This window comes from Zootoca vivipara, chromosome 2 (genome assembly GCF_963506605.1).
Source record: "Zootoca vivipara chromosome 2, rZooViv1.1, whole genome shotgun sequence".
NCBI lineage: Eukaryota > Metazoa > Chordata > Lepidosauria > Squamata > Lacertidae > Zootoca > Zootoca vivipara.
This window is the reverse complement of record NC_083277.1, coordinates 69,944,513-69,958,074: the sequence shown is the minus strand read 5'-3', so window position 1 is coordinate 69,958,074 and position 13,562 is coordinate 69,944,513. Positions and strand designations below refer to the sequence as shown.

Below are 13,562 nucleotides of genomic sequence, written 5' to 3'. Positions count from 1 at the left end.
TTTCATTTGTGTAGCGTGTGTACAGTCATCATCCTGGTTTCCACGTGGAAGCGGATGGGAGCTCTTTTGTGTCTCCCTGCTTACTGTACATCTGGTTTCCCACAGGCATCTGGCTGGCCACTGTGAGAACAGGGGATTGGTCTCGAAGGGCCATTGGGTTAATCCAGTAGGCTCCTCTTATGTTCTTATCTGATAGTGGAGGGGCACACAGCAGAGTTTTCCCCAGGGATCTGAATGATAGGAATATGCACATCTGAAGGCCAACCTGCACTAGCCTTATGGTCTCAACGACTGATGAGAGCAATTCCAGGGACTGGGTGGCTCCGTTCTTATGGAATACCCTCTCCAGGGGTTTGCATGAAGCCATTCCTGAGAGTTTTTTGAAGAGCCCTAAGAACGTTTTTATTCCAATCTGATTTAGGTTAATTGATTTTATGGCACTGTGGATTGATGATGAGGGCTTTGATAACTCCCTGTTATTTTAATGAGACTTAATGTTGTTGTTGGTTGTTTTAGTGTTTTGTAACTTTACTGTGCTATTTTATTGTAAACCAGGGGGCAAGCCTTGGTTACAGTTCTTGGTTTGTCTGGAGAGAGGGCCAAGTTCAGCAGCAGAGGAGGAGCAAAGCAGCCACCACCTCTTCTTTGGGAGCTCACATGTTTGCTTGTTTGTGCCAGACCATTATAATAAACAACAAAATCTGTCCTTATTCCCTTAAGGGGTATACAAGAGCCCTTGTAGAGTCCTTTGGAGGTTCTCCATCAGTAGGAGAAAATAACAGAGGCCAACCAGAGAATGTTGAGAAGCAAAGCAGCTAATAAGCTTGATCTTTATTGACTGTTGCAACAGAGTGTTCTCTCTCACACAGGAGAAAAAAGGACCCTGAACAAAAGCATGCCTGCCCTTATATACCGGTAGACATTTAAAATTGCCCTCCAAGGCCACCCCAGAAGCATCATACATACATCACAGAAGGCGTGTAGCCCAAGATGACCACCCCCCAGACACGTCATACTGGTACCTGCATCACAGAAAAATGTGATCTACAGCAGAAATCTGAGTACCTTGTTTATTCCCGTCTGGCAGTTTACCTGTTAATGGTCATTTGACTGGATTACCTGGGGAACCTGGCCAGTCTTTTGTAATGATAAATACTTAGTTCCTGAGCCAGGTCACAGGCTCACATCCTATTCATATCTTAAATGTGCCCTTAAGACAGGATTTGTGAGCACAGAGACAATGGGGAGGTTTTTCCATTTCCTCCCTCCTTTCAGAGAATCATTTGGTCACTTTTGGGAGACTCAAAATGGTTTCAGGACTTTTTCTGTACTGTTTTCAGCCATTGGTTTATATTTTTATGCACGTGCTTGCCTTGTACATTTATGAACATTTATTATATATCTAAGACCTTAAAATTCTTATAACAGTTGTATGTGAATCAGGCTTCTTGGGAAGTGAAGGATTCCCGTTGAAGAGGAGTGGAGAGGAGAGGAGAGAGCATGACACCCAATATTACATCTCATGATTATTAAGAGCTTCTGCCACATAATATTATGTTTGCACCAGGCATGTGAAGGATAACGATAACCAAGTTTCCTTTCTCCTCAAGAGGCTTATCATAGAATTTTAGAGTTATAATGGAGCCCAAGGGCCATCTAGTCCAGCCCCCTGCAATGCAGGAATTATCTGGATTGCAGTCAGTGATGAGGACAGAATAGTTTAAAATTCCCAAAGATCTCATATGTAACAAAGTTGTTTTCTGTTTTAATCTCCTTTTCAAATTACAGCAGCTCTTGTTTAGTCAATTTGACCAGTTAATAACTAGTTTCCATAGTTACTTTTTAATATGGTTATACAATATGAGTGATGCTGCAAGATGTAGAAGAGGTGTTTCTGTGGTTACAGTGAACATTAATTTACACCACATCTCCCCTCCTGCTTTAACCAAGTGTATCTAAAGAAAAGAAAAGAGAAAAAGAGTGCTTGCTTACAATGCAATAAAGGGAGATTCCAGACAGCGATTGGAGGGTGAAACTTTTGGATGTTTTACAAGAGTTTTACTTCCTGAGTTCCAAACATTCAGTTGAAGATTTGTTCAAACCAGCAGCAAGTACAGCAGATACAAAAGAAAATCAGGCTTGCATCATGCTGCTGAAACCTCTTTCTGACCCAATCTCTAGGCCTGAGTCTTGTGTAATACACTGGGCACTTTGGGTTTTCTAAATTGTGTGTATTGCATTTGTTTCTGTCAAGTGCCTGACATTCCTGCTCCCTATTTCTGCATGCCCCCGCAAACAGACATTGAATTGAATCATAGCTGTCAAGTTTTCCCTTTTCTCACGAGGAAGCCTCTTCAGCATAAGGGAATTTCCCTTAAAAAAAGGGAGAACTTGACAGCTATGAATTGAATGGTTTGCTCAGTTACTATATGTAGGTTTCTGATTCAACTCTGGCTTGAAAGAGCTTCCAACTAGGAAGGGCTCATACTTTGCATGCTGAAGCTCCCAGTTTCAATTCCTAGTATATTCGGTTATATACGGTAGTTAGTTCCGTATAGGTCCCTATAGTTAAAGCTATGGTTTTCCCAGTAGTGATGTATGGAAGTGAGAGCTGGACCATAAAGAAGGCTGATCGCCGAACAATTGATGCTTTTGAATTATGGTGCTGGAGGAGACTCTTGAGAGTCCCATGGACTGCAAGAAGATCAAACCTATCCATTCTGAAGGAAATCAGCTCTGAGTGCTCACTGGAAGGACAGATTGTGGAGCTGAAGTTCCAATACTTTGGCCACCTCATGAGAAGAGAAGACTCCCTGGAAAAGACCCTGATGTTGGGAAAGATGGAGGGCACAAAGAGAAGGGGACCACAGAGGACAAGATGGTTGGACAGTGTTCTCGAAGCCACCAACATGAGTCTGACCAAACTGCGGGAGGCAGTGGAAGACAGGAGTGCCTGGCGTGCTCTGGTCCATGGGGTCACGTATAGTTGGACATGACTAAATGACTAAACAACAGCATATTCAGTTAAAAGGAGTGGGAGCAGGACCAGGAAGGATCTCTAGTGTGGAACCTGTGGCTTTTTGACTCCAACTCCCATTAGTCCCAGCCACCAAGGCCAATGATCAGGGATGATGGGAGTTGTAATCCAGGAATTCCTGAAGGTCCACGAGTCTCCTCTGTGTTGTCTTAAGGCTTTGCAGGATCACAGCCAGAGGGGACAGTCATATAGGGCAACTGTTTGATTTGGTGGCAGCTTCTTAGGTTCATTCAGCTTGTTGTGTCAGGCTTGCCCTAATACAGTGCCTTCTCATGGGAGAAAACCTTGTCTGAAATCTTGGAGAGCTGTGGCCAGTCATTGTAGACAATGTGTGAGATGGCCAATGGTCTGACTCTGTACAAGGCATCTTTGTTAGTTCCTATGACAGGCATCCCCAAACTGCAGCCCTCCAGATATTTTGGCCTACAACTCCCATGATCCCTAGCTAACAGGACCAGTGGTCGGGGAAGATGGGAATTGTAGTCCAAAACATCTGGAGGGCTGAAGTTTGGGGATGCCTGTCCTATGATATAGGCTGACAGGGCTTTTGCTTACCGTACATTGCTACTGGTATGCAGCCTAAGGCAGGGATAGGGGAGTTTGGCATGCAAGCAATTATTATTGTTGTTGTTGCCACAACTTTATCATTTCCCCCCTTATTAGTTGAAGAGGTGTTTTCCTATTGGCATCCTGGTTCAAAACAAATTCATTTTAGCGGAATTTGCCTCCAAGCAAGCAATTTTAGGATCGCACCTTCCTTAAGTAGGCAAAAAATTAATGTTCCAATGCTATGGAGCCAAGGGCAGCCTTTTTAGTTCTGTGTTGCAGGATTTGCCCTTGGTTGGCGTGCAGGGATTCACAGTATGGTGGATTTTCCAGACGGGATTTCAGGACATCTGTCCCAAGGGAGAACTGGGTGTATCAAAGAGGCACTCATGCCCAGCCTTTCAGGGACTTGGAGAGGGTGGAGCTTCCATTGTTCTTTTGAATCTTGGTAAGAGTGGAGTGATGTTGGCTGGCTCCTCAGAACTGCATCTCCCATGCTGTTGCTATTGGTGCTTTGTTAGGGAATGAGGAAGAGGTAGCTCTGAGTCAAAGGATATGTTGGTGTGTGGGAATCTTGAAAGCCCTGTTTGGACCAAGTAAGTAGCTGCTTTTTATTTCGTTCATGGTGTTGTGGAGATGTGCAGGTTGCGAAGAGTAACTTGCTGCGCATGAATGCCAAACCCTCTGCACTGCAAGAATTTTTTTTTAAAAAAATCTAATCTCAGTTACTAGGGGGGGGGATAACATAAAAAAGGGGAAGAGGGCAAAGTCCTTTTAGCATTCCCCTTGGAGGATAAAACTTTTGATCTCTGAAACATTGTTAATCCCTTCTTGGAGTTGCTGGTACAAAAATCTTACCTCAAAACGCGCTCTGTGTTAGTATTTAGCACTGTGTGCCAAGGACGCACTTTGAAACAAACACTTGGGAGGATGGGAATCTTTCTATTGGGTGATATTTAGTGCAGAAAACCCTGAAAGCCTATTGAAGTGCTATGATGTGTCACACATTGGCTGCTCAGTGTTTCTTTGTAAGGAAGAGGATGTAGTCTATACATGAAGAGTCTTAAGATTTGCAAGTATGAAAAGTAAGTGCTGTGTATATACATTTTACTAATTTAACAGGATGCAAATAGATACCTGGTGCATTTGACCCTGTTTTGGAAATTTTGAGGTTGATCGAATCAAAAAGAACTCTGAATGTCATGTTAACAAAATCTCTGTTTCTCAGCAACATACCAGGAGAGCTGTACGCATATAAAGGAGAGACGCTGAGAGCAAACCCAAATTATAACAATAGAGTGGAGCAAATAATTGAATGAGCAATCCTAGCAGCAGCAGAATACTTTAACTATAATAGCTTTTCGGATTTAAAAAAATCAAATTAGCATAACTGTCTACGTGTTTTGTGTATCTATGTTTGTGCTCCTATGTATTTGTCATCTTTGCAACGATGAAGAGATTATGTTAAGATAGTGGCATTGGTGTTATCAGTAACCCAAGATTTTGCTAATTGGATATCTACTCTTTACTCAGCAAAGTGGCACCAGACTGCAGCTTCTAAGTATTTGAAAAGCTTATGTTGCTGATGAACATTTCAGCAAACAGAGGGCTTTTGGCCCTGACCCCTTAGTCTTAGATATTTTGGAGGCAATAAACACTTTGTTTCCTAAGATCTAATCAACTGAAACATGAATGAACAAATGACACTGCAGACTGGGGCAGCTGTTTCATGTTTCTGCAGCTATGTGGACTTTGATTTATTGTGCACCACAAAAAAGCAATGAAGCTTGAGTTGGAAATATGTGGCAGTATTTTTAAAAAATAAAATTATTTGACCTTAGGGGGGCAATTCTTTCTACATTGTCCTGATAAGCACCAGTTTGCAATGGTAAAGGTTGGAGCCAGTGCATTTGTTCCCCTTTAGATAGCTGCAAAGGGAAATTGAGACTGAGATGCAAAGTTGCAAGTTCATGTGGTGTAAAAATCCAACTTCAGTTTCATTACCCCTTTAGAGTGGCAGTGGATACTGCAAGTCAGAGGAAGACATTTTTTGAAAGGATACCATCCTACTGATGGTTTTTATTTCATCATCACGAGACTTGCTGATTCTTTTTGCAGTTGTTTCCCATCTCTGTTGGCTTCTGCCCAATGCAGTGAGAAGATGGGTGCATTTATATGTCAAGCTGCTGTTCCCAGGGTTCCCAAGAGCATATTATGAGGCAGGGTGGCAGGCTGCACTGTTAGATAAACTGCTTCCCAATCTTTGCCTCCTTCACTTGACTTTGAATTATAGGCTGCTTTGGGAGTCAACAATAGAGTGGACCCCCCCCCCAATTCCCCTCAAAGTAGATTTTATTTAACTTCATGTATCCTGCCTGCTTTTAATAGGTGTGGGAACCATCTAGTGGTGTTAATAGGTTGTTGCATATCACAATTCTATGAGCAGTCTTATTGAATTGAATGTGAACTACTATAACCTAATTTTAGGTCCCATTTATTTTAGCGGTAGAGGCCTGAACACATGCTTAAAGGTAAAGGGACCCCTGACCATTAGGTCCAGTCGTGACCAACTCTGGGGTTGTGGCGCTCATCTCGCGTTATTGGCCGAGGGAGCCGGCGTACAGCTTCCAGGTCATGTGGCCAGCATGACAAAGCCGCTTCTGGCAGACCAGAGCAGCACACGGAAACGCCGTTTACCTTCCCGCTTGGACTGGCACCTATTTATCTACTCACATTTTGACATACTTTCGAACTGTGCTGTTTATGTTTGCATGTGGAAAATGGGACCTGCGAGCCTTGAAAAGTTGCCTTACTTCTACTAAGAGTAGAAGATTATATAATGGCAGCATATCATCTAATTTTTGAGGGTGGAAAAGAGGCTGAAACTTTCCAATGGCAATTCTGTTCCAGTTCTATCTGTCAGAATTGGCTGTACATGCTTACTTCTCCCGTTGAAATAAATGAGGTTTAAGAGTGCGCTTGAGATTGGAAGTAACATTTACTTGGACAGAAAGTCCACCAAGTCAATGAAACACTTGGAATATGTTTAGAATTGGGATGCAAGTTGATGGTGACATTCCATGTGAGGTTTTCAATATATGTACTTTGTCTCCTGGGTGCAATGTTCTCTCGCGCAGCCCAGCCCAACATTTGCTTGAAGGTAACATGCATGGATTTCAATTGGAAATTGCTTTGGATAAATATGTTTAGGCTTGCTTTCTTCATTATAATCATAAAGATATTTTGGATTGTAGCAGGAATTATAGGATTGCAGAGGAGCCATAGGAAGACCCGCATGGCAATATGCTACATAGCATCATCAGCATATAGGCCACAGGTGATGAACCTTCTTCAGCCATAGGGCCACATTGCCTTGTGGGAAGCCTTCTGAAGGCTGGATGCCAGGGGTGGCTGGAGTCAGAGGCAAAAGTGAGCGAAGCAATGGATGTGGCTCTTACAGTAGGCTGCATTCACACGAGTTGGAAGCTGGCTGCTGTGAGAACTGGGTATTAGATTAGATGGACCATTGACCTGATCCAGCAGGCTTTCATGTTCACACATTTTCTCTCTCTCTCTCTCATCCACACCCACCTCTCCATTATTACATTCCAGCCAGGCAAAAGCACTCAAGGAAGAGATGAAGCCGGGCCAATGAGAAATGTTTTAGACTAGGAGAGTCCTGACAACTGGATAGAGAGCCCTGGAGGGTTGCATTCAGCCTCCAGGGCTGAGGTTCCCCACCATGATACAGGGAATTTAATTATGCAATAATGTTTACAGGAACACAAATTCCACAAGTTAATGGAACCATCTTTTGAACTTGTATGCATTATAACAAGCCAATAGATGGCACTGTGAAGAATTGTAATGGCCTGATCTCACTTGGTATTCAGTCTGAGTGCAGAAAGTCCTCAGATGTACTGCTGCACACTCTGCATTTCTTGTGTGGGAAAGTGTGATTTCCATTTCTAGAAGATAAATGTAAAAACAAAACAAAAACGAGCAGTTGTCCAATTCAATATATTTCTATTTGGATGAGAATATAGATGGGAAGTTCATCAGATTTGCAGATGACACAAAGCTGGGCGGGATGGCTAACACTATAGAAGACAAAAATCAAGATTCAGAATTACTGTACACAGGTGTGTTGGAGCAGGGGGCTAAAGCAAACATGTTTACATTCAGGATAAAAAAACATAAGGACCTGCATTTGGGTAAAAATTAAACACAAAAGCAATGTCACAAATGTAGAATGGAGAGACCTGTCTTGAAAACAGAATTGTGAGAAAGATCTAGACACCCTAGGGCTCATTCATACTTGTGTTCTTCTCATGTTTTCAAGTTACTGGTTGGCTCAGAGGGTGTGCCCCCCCCCTACTTTCCCAAGGAAAACCTGCTGTTTTCTGCTGAATCGGAACAAACGTCAGTTGGGTTTTCTACAGATTGATGTTTGTTCTGATTCAGCAGCAAACAGTGGGTTTTCCCAAGGAAAGTGTTGGGACAAAACAAGAACAGCCTCACCTTTCGGACCCTTGGCTTGAAATCACAGGACAAAGAATGTGTGGATGGGCCCTTAGTGGATGTAGCTGAGCATGAGCCGGCAGTGAGATGTAGCTGCTAAGAAGCAAACTGCAATCTTAGGCCACTTTGGCAGGAGCATAGTGTTCACATCATAATAAGTAATAACTTTGCACTTTTCTGCCCTGGTTAATCCATATCTTCAGAACTGTGTTCAGGGGTGCCACATTTTAAGATCGGCCATAGAGCATTTGGAGCATGTGCAGGGGAGAAAAACAAGGGTGCTAATGGGCTAAAAACCAATTTCTGTGAAGAACAGTTGAAAGGTCTGTGTGCATTCAGCCTGGAGTAGAGTGGAGACATTACATTGGTCTTCAAATATCTGAAGTTCTGCCATGCAGAAGACAGAGCAGACTTTTTCTCTGTTGTTCCGGAGGACTGGATTAGAACCAATGGGTGGAAATAGCAGGGAAGCAGATTTTGCCTGTGTGTTAAGAGAAACATCATAACAGTGTTTGACAGTGGAGCTGCTGTACTGCTGTCCAAGGCTTCCCACAGACATCTGGTTGCTCACTGCAAGAACACGATGCTGGACTAGGAGGGCCATTGGCCTGGTCGAACTTGCTCACCACTTGTTCTTATGTTCAGAGGCCAGACAGCCATCTGTCAGTTGCATCTGCATTAAAGTAGGGAAGGGATGGAGAAACTCTCTTCAAGGCATTGTTTTCACCTGGTGTCATTACTATTATGACTAGGTGATTGACAGGTAGGCTGTCTCATCCACCTGCCCAATTTGGGGCTTAGGGAGATAGGATCTTGGCCCACCAGTCTGAAAATATTTCCCAGCTCCGTTGTATGCAGTAGCACATAGAATACACACCAGATTCTGGCTGAGTGTGCTGTTTATGTTTGCATGCGGAAAATGGGATCTGCGAGCCTTGAAAAGTTGCCTTACCTCTACTAAGAGTAGAAGATTATATAATGGCAGCATATCATCTAATTTTTGAGGGTGGAAAAGAGGCTATTCTGTTCCAGTTCTATCTGTCAGAATTGGCTGCACCTACCCCATTCACTAAAGCAAACCTGTAATGAACCCCCCCCCCTTTCTTGCCTATTTTAAAAGGGCATTTTACTCAGTGTCCTGGGTACAGTATTCACTGAGGAAAGAAGTTCCATTAATTAGTTTCACCTTGCCAGTTATGGGTGTCTGGTGCAAGACAGTATCACGCTCACTACGACAGTGCAGAAAGTGAGTAGCTGCATGGTCAGCAGGCATACACAGTCGCTTGTGGTGCGAAGAAAGCCTCTGGGCCCTGATAGGCCAAACAATACCTGTGTCCTTTATCCAAGTGTCTGGTGGCCCCCATTTTTATGAAGATTGTGGACTGCAATACCTTTGTGTGCCTGGGTGCAGCTTGCTAGTTTGGTGGGGATCTCTGACTCTTAATGGTTAGCATTAGGGTGAGGCATGCTAGCTTTGTTATTTTCTGTTCTGTACTTGAATTCCCAAAAGTATCCTTCCTTACACTGTTAGTCCTTTAATTACCGGTACTGTATCTTTTTACTGGTAATGGGTTCTTATGCCTATGTTTCTAACCTCCTGCATTTGTTCTGGTGTGTTTTCTTGAAGTAAGCCTGGCTCTAAATCTGGTACCTGGCTGCTTGGTGCTACTGAATAATTAGTTTGTTTGGGGCTCAGGAGATAGAGAGTGAGTAGACTGTTTGGCGCTTGTCTCTGTGAATCCCAAGGATGTCCAGAAACAGCCTGAGGGCACTAACAGAGATGATGGCTGTACTAACTGGCAGGGTTGGTTTTCACCCTGGTTATTCAATATCGCATTACAACATCCCATTACAAGGAGGGAGAAAGATTGTTTTTTGCTGCTCCAGAGAAGCGGACATGGAGCAATGGATTCAAACTTCAAGAAAGAAGATTCCACCTAAACATTAGGAAGAACTTCCTGACAGTAAGAGCTGTTCGGCAGTGGAATTTGCTACCAAGGAGTGTGGTGGAGTCTCCTTCTTTGGAGGTCTTTAAGCAGAGGCTTGACAGGCATATGTCAAGAATGCTTTGATGGTGTTTCCTGCTTGGCAGGGGGTTGGACTGGATGGCCCTTGTGGTCTCTTCCAACTCCATGATTCTATGAACTCAGGAGATTGGCATCCAGGGTTTGGGTAGAACATTCCTTGGGGTGAGGGCATTAGCAAGTTTGAGTATTCAATCTCCCCATTTCTTTCTTTACAAAACCTAATTTCTCCTATCTCACCTGTTGGATGCTGCTGCTCTCTGCTAGCTTGACTCAGAGGGAGTTATTTTTGTGTTGCAAGTACTGTATTGGGCCATGTCCCAAAATGGGGCTGCAGACTGCCAAGCTGCTCTTAGATAGAAAAATCAAGATTAACCTTTTAATGTGATGTCCTAGCCAGAATATCTGTGAGCCACAGAAATGAAGAAATCATATTTGAATTGGAGAGAATAGCAGTACAAGTAGTTTAGAAGTATTGAATTTAAAACGATATTCCAGAGGTGGGAAGAGAGAATTCCAGGTTTGTTTGCTTTTAATATAAACATTTGTTTGTATTCTGTACCTAATCTCCTTGGTTTATTGATAGCATTCCACTACAGTTTTCTCCTTTTACTTAATCACAGCTCCCTTTATTTATTAAATTCTGGTCAAAATATGTCTTTATATGGCTCCATGTATGAATCTATTAGCCCATGCAATTGATCTATCAACCTTGGCTTCATTTGCCCAAGTGTTTCATTACTGACTCATCAGAATGAAAAAGATGGGAGGTAGTCATATGTGCTGAGCTATTCAAAGCTTCAAATGGGGAAAAAAGAATCTGAATTCTTATTTAATTCAGTGGCAGATATACCTAGGATGTTTGCTTTTCTCCCCTCCCAACTGGCACCACACTGGAATATTTCCTACCTTCCCAACAATTTTAAGGAGTATGTGGTAAACTAACTGTTCTCGAGGTTAAGCACGAAAGGAGAGCCCTGCTGAATTGGACCAAAGGCTAATCTAGTTCAGCACCTTGTTTCCCACAGAGGCCAACAGGATGCCTACCGGTATGGGAAGCCAGGACAGCAACAGAATAGCCCTCACCTCTTGTATACTAGCAACTGTTATTCAGAGGCACATTGCCCCTGCCCCTGGAGGTAGTGACTTAGTAGCCACCCTTTTCTTCCAGGGAGGTGCCAGCAAGAGATAGTTACCAAGAAGTTACCACCTCTAGGGGATGTTGGATACTAAACTGTAAAATGTAGCCTAAGCTTTGCTGAAATAATTAAGCAGAGTCTACAATAAATAACTTGCACAGCAAAATAGAAATTTAATATTGAGCAGACTAATAGTCACTACTTTCTTTGCAAAAGAAAGGAAGAGTTAAACTTGCTGCTGCTTGGGAGAGGGAGAGGAAGTGCTTAGCAGTACACGCATAATACTGCAGTAATATCAGTCAGGAAGAGATGATGGTTTGTGTGCCTGCCCATCAGTTCTATTTTTGTAGCTAATCAATTTAAGGTACCTACTAACAGTAGCACCTGTGTGTCTCCTGTCACCAAATTGAATAGGAAACAGAAAGCAATTGCTTAAACTGTAATTTAGGCAGTGTGGTGATGTTCATGGCTAAGTAATTGTTGATCACTGAACATACTGATATAGTGCTATTGATTGACTGATATAGTGCTATTGATTGTTGTTGTTGTTTAGTCGTCTTAGTCATGTTTGGCTCTCTGTGACCCCATGAACCAGTGTAAATTGTACACATGGCAATTTTCGAAGAACAGGTCTGACAGGTCCCTTACCCAACAATCTGCAAAAGAGGAAGCCACAACAAGAAGAAAAAACTCTGGAAGTGGGGACAGATAGAATCGGAGGTAAACAGAATAAGAATAATGGGCTTATTTTAGCCTCACATACTTATAGTAGATAATTGGGGCAAGGACGTTGTTCTAAATCAGGGGTCCCCAGACTTACCCGGCTTTGGGCCGGTGGCCGCCGTGCCGATCGTGCGGCGGGCGGGGGAGTGTGCGCCCGTGCGCATGCGCACACACACTTACTGGCGCGGTGGCGTGCTTCCAGGTCGGAAAAATAGCCGAAAATCGTTTGTGTGCATGCGTATGGGCCTCCCCCGACCCGGAAGTGCACTGGAAATGACCTCTTCTGGGTCGGGAGAGGCCTATATGCATGCGCACAAACGATTTTCGGCGCTTTTTTCCAATCTGGAAGTGCGCCGCCGCGCTGCGCGCCGTAAGAGCGGGCGGCGGGGGTCGTCGTGAGCCGGATTGGGAGGCCAATTGGGCCGCATCTGGCCCGCGGGCCGTAGTCTAGGGACCCCTGTTCTAAATGCTTCACGAAACAGAGGAGGAACTGATGAAGGTGAGGAGGAAGATGTCTCAGAAGCCATTCTGAGAGGCATAACAATCAGCAAGTGAGAAAGGGCAGAGTCATTTTAGGAAACAAGAGAGTGGTAGAATACAATATTAATATTTTGATATACTCTTCCTTATCATTTCAGGTGTGAATGGGATGGTTGGTAACCTACTCCTTACTATACATTTTGAACTTGGGTTCTGATCTCAAGGTACAAAATAGGATGCCTATATGTTTCCCCTTTAAAACACTTGGAAGTAGCAACTGGAAAAGGATTGCTTCATCTGCATGTATTTGGGAAGAAGCTGCAGTGTATGTATGTGAAAATGTAACCTTGTAGCCAACATGTATCATACTTCTTTTGAAGTCTTTTATACTCAGAGATTTCTCATGCATCCTCTTCTTAATATGGCTTTAAACCATTCAGTTTATGGTGAAGGAAATACTTATATTCCTGCGTATAAGACTACTTTTTAACCCAGGAAAATCTTCTCAAAAGTCAGGGGGTCGTCTTATATGCTGGGTCGTATTTCTTATACGGCGAGTATATCCCAAGATCTATATTTTAACTGGAAAAGTTGGGGGTCGTCTTATACGCCCAGTCGTCTCATACGCCAGAATATATGGTACTCATCCACAGACTGTGCTTGGCAATCCTGAACAAATTGCTTCAGGTTTCAGCCATTAGTTCCTAGCTTAGGATTCCGCCAGCACTGGGTTTAATGACCACCTCATTATTCTGCTTCATATTCAGCATGAAATAAATATTGCAGCTGTGCATTTGAAACAGATTTGAAATCCACAAAATGAGGGGGAAAGAGATGGACGCACAGCCCAATTGTCACTGGATTCGGAGTGCATTTTCCCCACCATCAAACTGCATGCTTGAACTATCAAAACCCATGTTACCTGAGGAACCTGGCCAATTCACATTTCAGAATGCTTTGCTGTTGTTTTCAAGCAAACTTCTTATCTTCACAGTTGTAACAGATATCTCAAAGTGTGATTACAGGATGTATCCTAAACAGTGCATCTCAAAAGCATCGCTGAGGGTGTCTCTGAATACAAGGCGATGCTGT

At 43.2% G+C, this 13,562-nt stretch overlaps 1 protein-coding gene across 3 annotated transcripts in view; it reads left to right on the top strand.

Annotated features, from left to right (window-relative positions):
• The window catches only part of ACSL6 (acyl-CoA synthetase long chain family member 6), a 91,464-nt gene that overhangs the window by 27,064 nt on the left and 50,838 nt on the right, over positions 1 to 13,562 (top strand). The window contains exon 1 of one of the 3 annotated variants that reach the window (XM_060271681.1): positions 4,058 to 4,179. The exons of the other annotated variants lie outside the window; for them this stretch is intronic. The gene's annotated coding sequence lies outside the window, so the exon portion shown is untranslated. Of the gene's footprint in view, positions 1 to 4,057; positions 4,180 to 13,562 lie in introns of those variants that run through there. 3 annotated transcript variants of the gene reach the window in all.